Here is a 16,862-nt window from a genome sequence, read left to right on the forward strand (position 1 = left end):
AATAGATAAGGGAGAACCAGTGGATATGGTGTATTTGAATTTTCAGAAGGCCTTTGATAAAGTCCCACATAAGAGGTTAATGTGCAAAATTAAAGCACATGGGATTGGGGGTAATATACTGGCATGGATTGAAAATTGGTTAACAGGCAGGAAACTGAGAGTAGGAATAAATGGGTCTTTTGCGGGGTGGCAGGCAGTGACTAGTGGGGTACCGCAGGGATCAGTGCTTGGGCCCCAGCTATTCACAATATATATCAATGATTTGGATGAGGGAACCAAATGTAATATTTCCAAGTTTGCTGATGACACAAAACTAGGTGGGATTGTGAGTTGTGAGGAGGATGCCAAAAGGCTTCAAGGCGATTTAGACAAGTTGAGTGAATGGGAAAATACATGTCAGATGCAGTATAACGTGGATAAATGTGAAGTTATCCATTTTGGTAGGAAAAACAGAAAGTAGAGTTGTGGCGGAGCCACTAAGGGACTCCGATCAAATGTATATAATTCCCTTTAACAGTATGTTAACTATAGCCTGAGTCTGTATCTTTGTATATACTGTTTGCATGTACAGAGCGCGGTCCCTTTAAGAGCGCGGGCAAACACAATGACGTCATGCCGTTCATCACGTGATCCCCCATTGGCGGGAAAAACATCATGATGTCATGACACCAGCCACGGGACCGCCCAAGCAGTCCTCGTGGAGCCTCTGAACTGACTAGACCTGTTTTCGTAGTTCTCGTGCATTGGTTTGTTAAACTCAGTTTGTTTTATATTAAACATCGTTTGTTGATCGCCTGAGTCGACCTCAGTCTCTTGATAGGAACTAAACATTCCTACATTGGTGACCCCGACTTTTGCGAACGGTTTTCGCAGAAAGAACGAAGCATGGAAACAAACGCCATTGCATTGAAGCTAGCGCAATTCTGGGAGCAACAAGCAACCTCGTGGTTCGTCCAGATCGAAGCCCAGTTTGCACTATGGAACATCGTTGCGGATCAGACCCGTTACTTTTACGTGGTCTCCGCACTCGACAGCTCCACCGCCTCGCGGATCGTCAGCCTGCTTGAGAACCCCCCGGACGACCGCAAGTATGAAGCTATCAAGGCGCGGTTGTTACAGGTCTTCGGGCTCATGAAGGCGGAGCGTGTCCACCGACTGCTCGTTATGCCCGGCCTCAGGGACACCAAGCCGTCTGAGCTCATGAGCCAAATGCTCACGCACCTTGGCTCCGAACCGGAATGCTTCCTTTTTAGGGAGCTCTTCCGCAGTCAGTTACCGGAGCCAGTACAAGCTGCCCTGGCCCGGTCCGAAGTCACAGACTGCGCAGCGCTTGCTGCCGAAGCGGACAAGATCTTCGCGGTGACGCAGCAGAACAACGCTGCCACGAGGCGCCCATCCTCCACGGACGCCGCCCCAGCTCCTCAACCTGCGGGGTTGTGCTTCTACCACGCCCGTTTTGGCGCGAAAGCAAGATGTTGCCGCCCTCCCTGCAGCTTCTCGCCCAAAAAAAAAACAGCATCAACTCTGGCAAAAGAGGACCGGCTCTAACAGGCGCCCCGCGGCTGCGATGGCAATCGGAAATGCTGGAAAGCTTCTTTTTATCACCGACTCCCTCTCTGGTCGAAGTTTCCTCTGCGACACCGGGGCGCAGTGTAGCATCCTATCCACGTCAAATCTTGATATTCAGGCTGGGAGGCATGGCCTCTCCCTCGAGGCGACTAATGGCGGGGCTATTCGTACCTTCGGCAGAAGGCGGGTCCAGGTGTGTTTCAGCGGCCAGCGGTTTTGCTGGGAATTCATCACGGCCAAGGTCTCGCAAGCCATCCTCGGTGCAGATTTACATACATAGATACATAGAAGATAGGAGCAGGAGTAGGCCATTCGGCCCTTCGAGCCTGCTCTGCCATTCAATGAGATCATGGCTGATCATCCAAATTCAGTACCCGGTCCCTGCCTTCTCCCCATATCCCTTGATCCCTTTAGCCTTAAGAAATATATCCAACTCTTTCTTGAATATACTTAATGAACTGGCCTCCACCGCCCTCTGTGGTAGAGAATTCCACAGGTTCACCACTCTCTGGGTGAAGAAATTCCTCCTCATTTCAGTCTTAAATGGCTTACCCCTTATCCTTAGACTATGACCCCTGGTTCTGGACTCCCCGTCCATCAGAAACATCCTTCCTGTATCTAGTCTGTCCAGGCCTGACAGAATTTTATAGGTTTCGATGAGATCCCCTCTCAATCTTCTAAACTCCAGTGAGTATAAGCCCAATCGACACAATCTCTCCTCATACGTCATTCCTGCCATCCCAGGTATCAGCCTGGTGAATCTTCGCTGCACTCCTTCCATGGCAAGAACGTCCTTCCTCAGGTAAGGCGACCAAAACTGCACACAATACTCAAGGTGCGGTCTCACCAAGGCCCTGTACAACTGCAGCAAGACATCCTTGTTCTTGTACTCGAACCCTCTTGCTACGAAGGCCAACATACCATTTGCCTTCTTAACCGCCTGCTGCACCTGCATGCTTACATTCAGCGACTGGTGTACAAGAACACCCAGGTCTCTTTGCACTTCCCCTTCTCCCAATCTATTACCATTCAAATAATAATCTGCCTTCCTGTTTTTGCCACCAAAGTGGATAACCTCACATTTGTCCACATTATAGTGCATTTGCCATGTTTCTGCCCAATCACCCAACCTGTCCAAATCGTGCTGGAGTTTCACGACATCCTCCTCACAGCATACCCGCCCCCCCAGCTTTGTGTCATCTGCAAATTTGGAGATATTACATCCAATTCCCTCGTCCAGATCATTAATATATATTGTGAACAGCTGGGGTCCTAGGACCGATCCTTGCGGTACCCCACTAGTCACTGCCTGCCACTCGGAAAACGACCCGTTTATTCCAACTCTTTGCTTTCTGTTCGCCAACCAGTTCTCTATCCAAGTCAATACCTTGCCCCCAATCCCATGTGCCTTAATTTTGCACGCTAATCTCTTATGCGGGACCTTATCGAAAGCCTTCTGAAAGTCCAAATACACCACATCCACTGGTTCTCCCTTATCTATTTTACCAGTTACATCCTCAAAAAATTCCAGTAGATTAGTCAAGCATGATTTACCTTTTGTAAATCCATGTTGACTTTATCCGATCCAGTCACTGCTTTCCAAGTGCTCTGCTATTACATCTTTTATAATCGACTCTAGCATTTTCCCCACTACCGATGTCAAGCTTACTGGTCTATAATTCCCCGCCTTTTCTCTACCACCTTTTTTGAATAGTGGGGTAACATTAGCTACCCGCCAATCCATGGGTACCGTTCCAGAGTCTATCGAGTTCTGGAAGATGACCAGCAATGCATCTACTATTTCTAGGGCCACTTCCTTAAGTACCCTGGCATGTAGATTATCAGGCCCTGGGGATTTATCGGCCTTCAGTCCCATCAATTTTCCTAACACCATTCCCCTACAAATACTGATTTCTTTCAGTTCCACCCTTTCATCAGACCCTTTGTTCCCCGGCATCTCTGGGAGGTTATTTGTGTCCTCCTTTGTGAAGACAGAACCAAAATATGTATTTAGTTGGTTGGCCATTTCTTTGTTCCCCATTATAAATTCCCCCGATTCTGACTGCAAGGGACCTACGCTTGACTTCACCAATCTTTTTCTCTTCACATATCTATAAAAGCTTTTACAGTCAGTTTTTATGTTCTCTGCAAGCTTGCTCTCATATTCTATTTTCCCTTTCTTAATTAATCCCTTTGTCCTCCTTTGTTGAATCCTAAACTGCTCCCAATCCTCAGGATTATTGCTTTTTCTGGCCAATTTATATGCCCTCTCCTTGGACCTTATGCTATCCCTAATTTCCCTTGTTAGCCACGGTTGGGTCACCTTTTTTGTTTTATTTTTATGCCAAACTGGGATGAACAAATTCTGTAGTTCATCCATTCGGCCTTTGAATGTTTGCCATTGCCTATCCACCGCCAACTCTTTGAGTGCCATTCCCCAATCAATCCTACCCAACTCGCTCCTCAGACCATCATAGTTTCCTTTATTTAAATTGAGGACCCTAGTCTCTGAGTCAACTACTTCATTCTCCATCTTAATGAAGAATTTGATCATATTATGATCGCTCCGACCCAAGGGGCCTCTTACAACAAGATTGCTAATTAATCCTTTCTCGTTACATAATACCCAGTCTAAGATGGCCTGATCTCTGGTTGGTTCCTCGACATATTGGTCCAGGAAACCATCCCGTAAACACTCCAGGAATTCCTCCTCCACAGTATTGTTACTCATTTGGTTGGCCCAATCTATATGTAGATTAAAGTCACCCATGATGACTGCTGTGCCCTTATTGCACGCTTCTTTAATTTCTCTTTTAATGCCATCCCCAACCTCCGCCTTACTGTTTGGAGGTCTATTTACCACTCCCACTAACGTTTTTTTCCCCTTAGTATTTCTCAATTCTACCCATACAGATTCCACCTCATCAGAGCTAATATCCTTCATTACAATTGTGTTAATCCCTTCTTTAACCAGTAATGCTACCCCACCTCCCTTTCCTTTTTGCCTATCTTTCCTGAATATCGAATACCCCTGGATGTTGAGTTCCCAGTCCTGGCCTTCCTTGAGCCACGTTTCCGTAATCCCAACCAAATCGCATTTGTTTACTTCTATTTGCGCAGCCAATTCATCCATCTTATTACCGTGCGTCAACAGCCTCCTGGTTGATGTAAGGCACCGCTGTTTAATCAATGCGGCCACGTTCCACTCCATCCCTTGCCACCGAAGTAACGTCATGTCCCACACCGTCTCCTGTGCCTTTCCGCCTCTGGATGAGTTCGCTCGATCTAGGCAATTCCCCAGACTTGGCCAGACCCACCTTCTCCTCCATGGCCACAAAACATGGTGTCGAACATCACATCACCACAACTGGCTCCCCGGTCTACGCACGGGCCCGGCGCCTCAAACCTGGCAAGCTTGCTGCTGCGAAAGCGGAGTTCGCCATGATGGAATGGTTAGGGATTATTCGCCGGTCGAATAGTCCCTGGTCTTCGCCTCTACACATTGTCCCGAAACCTGGCGGCGGATGGTGGCCATGTGGCAACTACCAATGCCACTACTCCTGATCGGTACCCGATCCCTCATATCCAAGATTTCTCTGCCCATTTGGCAGGAAATACCATTTTTTCCAAAGTCGACCTTGTCCGTGGCTACCACCAGGTCCCCGTGCACCAGCAGGACGTCCCGAAAACTGCAGTCATCACCCCATTCGGTCTTTTCGAATTTCTGCGGATGCCGTTTGGACTGAAGAACGCTGCACAGGCTTTCCAGCGCCTGATGGACTCCGTACTTCGGGACCTCAAGTTTATTTTCGTCTACCTCGACGACATCCTCATCGCCAGTTCCAACAAAGAGGAGCGCATCTGCCATTTACGCAGCCTCTTTAGACGCATCAGCCAACACGGCCTGATCTTCAACCCGGCGAAGTGCCAGTTCGGCCTGCAACAGATTGATTTCTTGGGCCATCGCATCACATCGGACGGCGCAATTCCTTTGCAAATGAAGGTGGAGGCAGTAACATCTTTTCCACGCCCGCAGACCATCAGGGCCCTGCAGGAGTTCCTCGGGATGGTAAATTTTTACCACCGCTTCTTGCCTAAGGCAGCTCTTCTCATGCAGCCCCTGTATGAGGCCCTCAAGGGCAAGTCTGGCAAGGATCTGGTAAGCTGGACGGTCAACATGGACCGGGCGCTCGTTGACACAAAAGCGCCCTCGCCAATGTGACCATGCTGGCGCACCCGCTGCCAGGTGCCACCATCGCCCTCACCACCGACGCATCAGACTATGCCATCGGCGCAGTGCAGGAACAGTGGGTAAATGGAACGTGTCAACCGCTGGCGTTCTTCAGCCGTCAACTACGGCAAAACGAGCGGAAGTACAGCACTTTCGACCGGGAGTTGCTGGCTCTTTTTCTGGCCATCCGCCATTTCTGGTTCTTGTTGGAGGGACGTCCTTTCACTGCTTTTGTAGACCATAAGCCACTAACGTTCGCTATGGCCAAGATTGCCGATCCGTGGTCCGCCCGACAACAACGTCAGTTGACGTTTATCTCTGAATTCACAACTGATATTCAGCACGTGGCCGGTAAAGACAACCTGGTGGCGGATTGCCTCTCCTGCGTGACCGTTCAGGCAGTCCAGCTCAGCATCGACTATGCCCTCATGGCTGCGGATCAAGCCTCGGATCCAGAGGTGCAAGCTTACCGAACCAGCCCCTCTAGCCTCCAAGTGGCTGATGTCAAATTCCACGCCGCAGGCACCACGCTACTTTGTGACATCTCCATAGGAGATCCTCGCCCCATCGTGCCGGTCGCCTGGCGCCGGAAAGTGTTTGACGCCATACACGGGCTGTCACATCCGGGCATGAAGGCCTCGCAAAGGCTGATGTCGTCCAAGTTCGTTTGGCGGGGCATGCATATGGATGTCCGCGACTGGGCCAACACCTGCGTGGTCTGCCAAAAGGCCAAGGTGCAGCGTCACGTCAAAGCTCCATTGGCCACCTTCGCTGTTCCGGGGCGACAGTTCGATCATGTGAATGTGGACCTGGTGGGGCCACTTCCACCTTCTCATGGGTTTACACACATCCTTACGATGGTAGACCGCACCACTAGATGGCCAGAGGCAGTTCCCTTTTCATCCACCACTTCGGCAGACGTAGTCAGGGCATTCATCTCCTCTTGGGTCACCCGTTTCGGGGTACCGGCGGACATCTCTTCTGATCGTGGACCGCTATTTTCCTCTGAGCTCTGGAACGCTGTGGCTCAGGGACTCGGCATTGTAATGTATGTACCTTGAAGAAGGAACTATATTCTGCAGCTCCTGTATACTGCAGTGCAAGTAGTGACCACCCCTGTATATAAGCCTGTGAAGTAACTTTGTATAGTAGTTCCAGTTTTGTCTCCATTCAGTAAACACCTGTTATAACCAACTTCTGTAGTCCATGTCTCAATTACACACGGACGTTACAGGCATCAAGCTCCATCGCACCACAGCCTACCATCCACAGGCGAATGGCCTGTGCGAACGGTTTCACAGGTCGCTCAAGGCCGCACTGAGGGCCAGCCTCCAAGGCGCTGGGTGGGTGGACAGGCTACCATGGGTCCTGTTGGGTCTCCGCACGGCACCCAAGGAGGATCTTCGCTCATCCTCGGCAGAGCTCGTCTATGGCCAACCGCTACGCGTACCAGGTGATTTTCTTCCGACTCCAACAGAGCCATGGTCCGCATCCAACCAACTCATCAGCCACCAGGAGGCAGCCAGGTGTTTTGCACCAGTACCAACGTCGCATCACGGCTTTCAGAACTCCCACGTCCCAGCAGAGCTGAAGAACGCCGAATATGTGTTCATCCGCCACGACGCTCATCGGGATCCGCTCAAAGCTTTTTACACTGGTCCTTTCCGCGTGCTAGAGCCGGGAGACAAAACTTTCTCGATGGATATCGGATTTCGGTTGACCGTTTGAAGCCGGCACACTTGGACCTTGACCGCCCGGTCGAGACCGCACAGCCGCCAAAACGTGGCCGACCGTCCACAGTCGCCATGCCAGATCAAGCGCCACCGCCCGCCAGCCCGCCCGCCGTCCAGCAGCTTCCACTCCAACTGTACAGAAGTCGCTCTGACAGGCTTGTCAGGCCTCCTCGCCATTTCACTTCTTCTGTTAAAGACAATTCTGGGGGGGCGCATGTGGCGGAGCCACTAAGGGACTCCGATCTAATGTATATAATTCCCTTTAACAGTGTGTTAACTACAGCCTGAGTCTGTATCTTTGTATATACTGTTTGCATGTACAGAGCGCGGTCCCTTTAAGAGCGCGGGCAAATGCGATGACATCACGCCGTTCATCACGTGATCCCCCATCGGCGGTAAAAACACGATGACGTCATGACGCCAGCCACGGGACCGCCCAAGCGGTCCTCGTGGAGCCTCCAAACTGACTAGACCTGTTTTCGTAGTTCTCGTGCATTGGTTTGTTAAACTCAGTTTGTTTTATATTAAACATTGTTTGTTGATCGCCTGAGTCGACCTCAGTCTCTTGATAGGAACTAGACATTCCTACACAGTATTATTTAAATGGTGATAGATTGGGAAATGCTGATGTACAAAGGGACCTGAGTGTCCTTGTAAACCAGTCACTGAAAGCAAACGTGCAGGTGCAGCAAGCAGTTAGGAAGGCAAATGGTATGTTGGCCTTCATTGCAAGAGGATTTGAGTACAGGAACAAGGATGTCTTACTACAGTTATACAGGGCCTTGGTGAGACCACACCTGGAGTACTGTGTGCAGTTTTGGTCTCCTTACCTAAGAAAGGATATGCTTGCCAAAGAGGGAGTGCAGCGAAAGTTCACCAAACTGATTCCTGGGATGGTAGGACGGTCGTATGAGGAGAGATTGGATCGACTAGGCCTGTATTTACTAGAGTTTAGTAGAATGAGAGGGGAGCTCATTGAAACATATAAAATTCTGACAGGGCTAGACAGACTGGATGCAGGGAGGATGTTTCCCCTGGCTGGGGGGTCTAGAACGAGGGGTCACCGTCTCAGGATACGGGGTAGGACATTTCGGACTGAGATGAGGAGAAATTTCTTCACTCAGAGGGTGGTAAACCTGTGGAATTTGTAAGATTCGCAAAATTGAACATTGTCCTATAAGGGTCTATTGGCAGAAGAGGCCCTAATTTTAAAGACTGTTTTAAAAGGAGCCCAGAAAAAGGGGCATACAAAATGGCCGCCAGACCCCGTGACCAGCTTTTTGGACACTTTAAAATGGTTCCTGCAGTCCCCAGACAGCCTTTGTGGATTCAGCCCACAGTAAGTTCTAGAAGGCTGTTTCGGAGAAAACGAAACCAGACAGAACCACATACATGTGGATTGGATGCAGATCCAGTCAGATCGGCCGTAGATAAAGGCCATCTATATGTTTACCCAGACAAAGGGAAACAGTTTTATATTCATAGGAGGAGCATCAAAGACCCATTAAAGACATCAAGAAGACATTCGAAACAATACAGGGTCATTCCAGACCAGAGATGGCCGTTACCGGCCATCCCAAAGTAGTTTAAAACATAATAACTACCCCGTTGTGATACCAGCCCGCCAAAAGTTAAACAAAGACAAATTTTGATTTGGCGGGAGATAAAGGCCTCTTTTGAGAAGTATATCTGGGAGACCCGGGGTAGCGATCGAGGTGCTGAGGAGGTTCACAGGATCCGGGGCCTCAGCTGGGCTTCTACATCGGTACGGAGTTCAAGCGGAGACGATGGAGGATCGAGGTTCGAGATGGGAGGTCGAGTCAGCATCTAGCCCCGGGGTAACTGTCGGGAGATCATCGACCAACCCCAGGACGTTGACAAGTATAGGAGAAACCTATATGAAAACGGTGAACCAACTGGGCTGTGCGATGAAACCCATACGAAAATTGTAAAACAGTTGGTCTCTCCCCGCACCGACTTCCAGGCCTGCTGACATCCAGCCTGTCCGTGACCTTCACCTCGAGGAAGAAGAGAGAATGTCGAGCCCGCAGCACTGACCACGTGGAGACAGGACGCCTGAAAGGATCAAAACACAGACCTGTTTCAAAACTCTATACTTTCCAACTGGATTGGTGAGCATATTTCTGGCCCCACACAATCTGATCTAGATAGGCTTAGGGGGTGGGCATTTAAAGGGTAATTTTAACAATGAGTTGTTGTCCCTCAATGTTCCATGTGTTTCCCCATTTCGTGATGACTTTTGTAAAGTATAATATGCCTGTAGATATCTTAGCCAGTACTGTATTATGATTTGTTTTTCCCTCCCATGTACCTTATTGGCTTGCAGTTTGATCTGTTCCTTTATGCAATAAAGTTTCATTTTGTTTCCATTAAACCTGGCCTATAGAGTATTCTCCACATTGTAGTTCCTGCCTCAAAGTCCAGTGTCTAGAACCTAAGGGGCGAGTGGGTCGAACCACTCAAGGTTTTACTGTGCAAGAGAGAGAGGCCTCTAGAGAGAGAAACCTCTGGGATCTAAAACCCCTTACAGATTCTCTACCACAGAAGGCTGTGGAGGCCAAGTCACTGAATATATTTAAGAAGGAGATAGATAGATTTCTAGACACAAAAGACATCAAGGGGTATGAGGAGAGAGCGGGAATATGGTATTGAGGTATAGGATCAGCCATGATCATATTGAATGGAGGAGCAGGCTTGAAGGGCTGAATGGCTTACTCCTGCTTCTATTTTTCTATGTTTCTCTGTTTCTATTAGTACAAAGCTACACTCATCCTCATCCTGCTGTGTCACTCATCACATCCCCATCACTCTGCCTTCCCTACCCTACTCCTGCACATCCTTACTCATACCAACTTACCTTGCACCTCCACCCATCTCTCACTATCGATATTATCACTTCCCCATTTCACTAGCCACCCCTCACACTCACCCTCATCCTAGTCCAATCATACCAAGTAACAACACACAAGGGTAGGCACTTGGCTGCTTTAGCCAATTTTCATGTGAATTTTTTGCTAATGTGCTGTCAAACATTGAAATCTTTATTTTCAACACTTTGGGCTGGATTTTGTCAGAGTGGACGGCCTAGGGCGTGTCAGGTGGAAATCGTGTCAAGACCTCGACTCCTAAGTGAAATGTTGAAAAAGTGCGATTTTCCCCTAATTGGCCAATTGATTTCCTGCATGTGGGAACTACTGGCCCAATTAGTCTTTTCATACAGAAAGTCACCTCCGATGATGTCATCAATGCTGTTGGATTTAAGGCCTGCAAGCAGCCTTGATTCTTCTGGAGACTGCAAAGGCTCTGCAATTTATATGAAGGAGTTGAATTGTGGAAAATGTCAATGATCAAGCAAAAGTGTGCTCCTCGGTTTGATGAGCCCTCCCTCCAAGCTCTGGTATACGGAGCCAGCTGTAATAAGGAGGTGCTGTTACCTTCCTCAGGGAGAAAAAAACCACCCCAGCAGACAAAAGCTGTGTGGCTACAAGTGGCCTAGGTTGTCAACTCCATTTCAATGAGCCGCAGAACCTGGCTGCAATGCAGGAAAAGGTTTCATGACCTTCTCCGCACCGGAAAAGTGAGTATGACTTTCCCATCACCCTCAATCTGATCCCCATCACCTCTCCTCACCAGCACTCTGCTTTGCCAACCTCTTCCTCCACATCCCACTTGACACTTACATCCCTGCACCCTTACCCATTCCCTCTCTCTCTATGGTCACATTCACTTAACTATTTGACCATGCAGCCCTCACACTTCCTATCACTGTGATGCCATGAGAACAACTATTTACAACACACAGGAAGGGTCCTTTGTATCCTTCTAAGCATCTATGCTATGCATTCACTACACTCACTCATTCCATGGTCCATGGAGGAGCTTAGTCGCAAGGGTATTGAAAACATGGTCATTGTTCAGAATAGAATGACATCTCTTGAGGAGCGATGGTCAGCTATTGGGCAAACAAGTCCTCTGGAGTAGGACTTCCAATGCAGAAATGGGTCCTCATGGCCCCCCTGCAGTGCAGCAAGGTGCTGTCAAGCCACTTGCTACCTCTGAAGTGGGGCTGATCCATGAGAGGGATGTTGATGGCAGACAACAAGGAAGTGGGGGCTCCTCTGCAAGCGCTCACACGACCATGCCACAGCAAAGACCTCAGTCAAAGCCCCACCAGATTCCTCACCCAAATGAGATGGGCATCTCAGCCCCTGCACAGCCGTAGGAGCAGCAGACTGTTTGCGAGCCCGCACAGGTTCACCACCCCAGAGGATGCCCGCCAAAGGCATCGAGACAGGAGCAGCAAGAGAGCGAGCAAGGGACCTCCACGTCTGCTGAAGCCACAGGGGAAGCACCACGTAGGAGCACACGTAAGAGGAAGATCAAGCACAAGTAGTCACAAGGGTAGTCACTTGGGTGCTGTGTTGTTTTGTTTTTGGACCAGCCATCATTGTGATTGTATTATAAAGTGTTTTGAATGCAAACTGTTGAAGTTGTGGCCTGTGTCATTTCACAAATGGGACTTTCACATTGAGGGTTTAGGGCGCCTTGCGATTATCAGAATTCAGAGTGATAGGATTCCGTAGGTTCTTCTCCATTGTCGATGATCTGGTAAGAAGGAGCGAGACTAAAGTGTTTGATTGTGCAGGCTAAGCAAATCTGGCCAGGAAGAGTGCGTCCCTTGCATCCCGGGCACCTTCTGGCCTGTGCATGTTCAGGTGGGTGACTAGCAGCTTGGCATTCCTGTTGATGCTCCTGCTGTTGGTGCTGCTGTTGCTCATGGTTCTTCTTCTACCACAGCTGGCCTGCTTCCGAATCTGATGTCCAGGAGGAAAGGAAAGAAATGTTCGCCATGCTTCTGGTATATGCCTCAGTGGAAGAAGCGCTTAGTCAAGGTGGGGAGAGGGGTTTCCCAGGAGGTCACACTGGGTATGGCTGTCAGGCTCCAAATTTCCACAACACTGAGTATGCCTGCTGAAAGATCCCCCAGATCTGAAACAACAAAGTTCTGCCACCTGCAAATGATCATCGGTGAAAACTCCTTTGTAATGGTGGAGCTGCAGCTGTTCATAAGCAATCCACTAGTGAGGCCACCAGGATTCACTGGCGTGTTCCAGAGGATGCGTGTAGGATGGGGGAAATGTGCTAAAATCAGAAAGGCCTCTCAAAATGGGATTATAGAGTAATTTAAGTGGTTGTTAAGGGCCTTAAGGGCCTATCCCACCTCTTGGAGGCGGGATGGAAAGCAGGTCAGAAAACACGCACTTGGGAAAATTGCTTGGAGGCGGGAACGGGCCCGCCCGCCAGTTTTGGCCTTTTTAACAACTCGCATGCCTCCAAACCCGCCTCCTCGCGGCTGGGAAAATCGAGCCCTTTGTGTTCTTGGACAGATTTGTGTGCACCTTTGAAAGTGGCTTAGTGAGTTGCAGTGAATGGTGAGACACAACAATACCCCCTACAATGGCAATGAGTGTGAAAGGAATGGCTTGGGCATTTAGGGATGCTTTATGCTGTTGGTATGGGGTGGTGCCAACCTGGCACATCATGTGGCAGCCAGGGTGTACAGTGTCAAGTAAAGTAAATCTGGCTATGGTGAGGCCATCCCTGGCCTCCCGGGCAGCAATGTGCTTGGGCGCTGATGCACGGTGTTCTGTGCAGCATCTGTTGATTGCGGGGATGGTTGGTGTTGCTGTTGGTGCTGCTTGTGTGCCTGGTGCTTCTGGTGTTGGGGCTGATTGTGGTGGGATTCTGAGGACCAAGGTGAGATAATTTCCAGGGCACCGATGCTGATGGAATAGATGGCAGGTGAAGTTGAGATGACAGAAGCGTTCTGTGAATGGTGAGAGAGGTTGTTCCAATGAGGTGACACTGGATACAGAGTTTACTCCAAACACTTACAAGCTACATAAAGCTCATTCTGTCTTTCAAATGCAGTAAGCAACAGCTTCTGACCTTGGAAAGTGAACAGCTATGAAATGGGAGATTTTATAGACCATTTGCAGCTGTCAAGTGAAAAAATGATCCCATGCTGACACAACACCCGACCTCCTTACCTGATGTGATCCCCGAGCAGTGGGGAAGCCATGGGCTAACTTTTAAAATCTAAAGGTGAGCTTAAAATCATTTTTAAGTGCGTGTTAACAAGCTCTTTATCATCCAGATTGCCTCCCCCGCTGCTTGGTGTCGGGTCTGTTCAGCGATAGTCAACCTGACATCTGGGCAACTAGCGTGGCGGTGGGTTGACAGCAGGTTCCCTACACTCTGTCAAAAGCATTTTTTTTCCCACCCGACCCACCACCAATTGCACCCGCTGACCCCCCGAAAAATTCTCCCCATAGTGTTTTTCCTGACTAAAACAACAGAACATTTAAATGTTCTTGCCTTTCTTCATCAGTCTTTGAGTCACTCACACAATCTGGTTAGTTTTTTTTTAAGTTCAAGGCACAAAAGAAGTATTTTTCCCTTCAGCAGTCTGACTGACTGACATCTCTGTTTCAAGTAAAAAACATTTTATAAGTTAGATGAGCTTTTACTGCCTCACAGAGCCTCACACAACTCATTAAAAATAAATGTCAACAAAACACTCATTTTCATTCTCTTTTCAGCTTTTTTTCCCCAAGTTTCATTTCAGAGATCTGAAGCATCCAGACAAGCAGAGAGCACACTATAGATCATATTGAATCACCATGTGATCTCCATTTGACCTACACTTCAAACTCTGTGTAATTGTTGTTGTTGTGATGGCTAAGTTTGTTTTAATTAAATTCTCTCTATCGATTTAAAATATTGGTATATTTTAAATATTTTATTCCACCATTTAAAAAAAATGCAATCCAATGGGTTTAGCAAATATTTGGTAGGGATAAAGTAATTGTTAATATTTAATAGAAGGATCTGGTTTAAAACAAACTGGAATCAGTTTACAGACCCAATGTAAATCCACCCTTAATCTAAAGGTTCTCACTGTTACTCTGAACAAAACATTTAACAGTATCTCGTCCAGTATGCTCAATTCTTCCTGGAGTGCTGTAATTCCTTTTGACTAAGCTGCACCTAATGTTATCAACCTTTCAGTCAAGAGCCTACAATTAATATAGAGTTATCTAGATGAAAACAAAAATCAAAAACTAAACAGTAACACTCACTTGACTGTGGTTGTACACATGGTCAGAACTGTTTTACTCAAAATTGTTAGTGTGTTAAAATGTAACTGTTTATCTTATGCAATGCAACAAATGGAAGGAAAGGAACATCATAGTTTGTACTTGCGATGCTCGATAACAGTTTGTATTTACAGAATGATACAGCACAGAAGAAGGCCATTCAACCTATCATGCCTGTGCCAGCTCTTTGAAAGAGCTATCCAATTTTTTTTATTTTTTTATTCATTGATGGGATGTGGGCATCGCTGGCTAAGCCTGCATTTAGTGCCCATCCCTAATTGCCCTTGAGAAGATGGTGGTGAGCCGCCTTCTTGAACCGCTGCAGTCCATATGGTGTAGGTACACCTACAATGCTGTTAGGAAGGGAGTTCCAGGATTTTGGCCCAGTGACAGTGAAGGAACGGCGATACAGGTCCAAGTCAGGATGGTGTGTGGCTTGGAGGGGAACTTGTAGGTGGTGATGTTCCCATGCGTCTGCTGCCCTTGTCCTTCTAAGTGGTAGAGGTCACGGGTTTGGAAGGTGCTGTTGAAGGAGCTTTGGCGAGTTGCTGCAGTGCATCTTGTAGATGGTACACACTGCAGCCACAGTGCGCCGGTGGTGGAGGGAGTGAATGTTGAAGGTGGTGGATGGCATGCCAATCAAGCGGGCTGCTTTATCCTGAATGGTGTCGAGCTTCTTGAGTGTTGTTGGAGCTGCACTTATCCAGGCAAGTGGAGAGTATTCCATCACACTCCTGACTTGTGCCTTGTAGATGGTGGAAAGGCTTTGGGGAGTCAGGAGGTGAGACACTCGCCGCAGAATTCCCAGCCTCTGGCCTGCTCTTGTAGCCACAGTATTTATATGGCTGGTCCAGTTCAGTTTCTGATCAATGGTAACCCCCAGGATGTTGATAGTGGGGGATTCAGTGATGGTAATGCCATTGAATGTCAAGGGGAGATGGTTAGAGTCTTGCTTGTTGGAGATGGTCATTGCCTGGCACTTGTGTGGTGCGAATGTTACTTGCCACTTGTCAGCCCAAGTCTGAATGTTGTCCAGGTCTTGCTGCATATGGACACGGACTGCGTCAGTATCTGACGATTCCCACTCCCCTGCTATTTCCCCATAGTCCTGTAATTTTCTCCCCTTCAAGTATATATCCAACTCCCTTTTGAAAGTTACCATTGAATCTGCTTCCACTACCCTTTCAGTCAATGCATTCCAGATCATAATAATGCGCTGCGTAAGAAAAATTCTCCCCCTCTCACCTCTGGCTCTTTTGCTAATTACCTTAAATCTGTGTCCTCTCGTTACCGTATATAGTGACACTGTGAATTAATTGTGATATCTATATGACTGAGTGTGAGGAGCTCATGGACTTCTTTGTCTCTAAGATTGAGACCATCCGTTCAGCTGCCCCTGCCACTTCCCTTCCTTCCCCTAGCCCACTGGGCCAAACTTCCTCTAAGGTTCCCCCCTGCCCTAGCCCTGAACTCACATTTTTCTCCAATTTATCTCCAACCTCCCCTCATGACCTCGCTGCACTCATCTTGTCCATGAGACCCACTTCCTGCTCCCTCAACCCTATTCCCACCAAACTGCTGACCACTCAACTTTCTTTTCTGGCTCCCATGTTAGCTGATATTGTTAACGGTTCTCTCTCCTCAGGTACTGTCCCCCTCGCCCTCAAATCTGCCATCATCACCCCTTTCCTCAGAAAAACAAACCTTAATCCCTCCGTCCTTGCAAACTACCAGCCCATCTCTAACCTCCCTTTCCTCTCCAAAGTCCTTGGACGTGTTGACACCTCCCAAATCCGTGACCATCTTTCCCGCAATTACATGTTTGAATCTCTCCAATCAGGTTTCCGCCCTTGCCACAGTACTGAAACGTCTCTCATCAAAGTCACAAATGACATCCTTTGTGACTGCGACAAAGGTAAACTATCCCTCCTTGTCCTTTTTGATTGTCTGCAACCTTTGACATGGTTGACCACGCCATCCTTCTCCAACGACTCTCCACCGTCGTCCAGCTGGGTGGGACTGCACCCGCCTGGTTCCATTCTTATCTATCTAATCATAACCAGAGAATCACCTGCAATGGCTTGTCTTCCTGCTCCCACATCGTTACCTCTGGTGTCCCCCAAGGATCTATCCTTGACCCCCTCCTAT

This window comes from Somniosus microcephalus, chromosome 8, assembly GCF_052327205.1.
Source record: "Somniosus microcephalus isolate GS21.2 chromosome 8, FLI_Smic_1.0, whole genome shotgun sequence".
NCBI classification, from domain to species: Eukaryota; Metazoa; Chordata; class Chondrichthyes; order Squaliformes; family Somniosidae; genus Somniosus; species Somniosus microcephalus.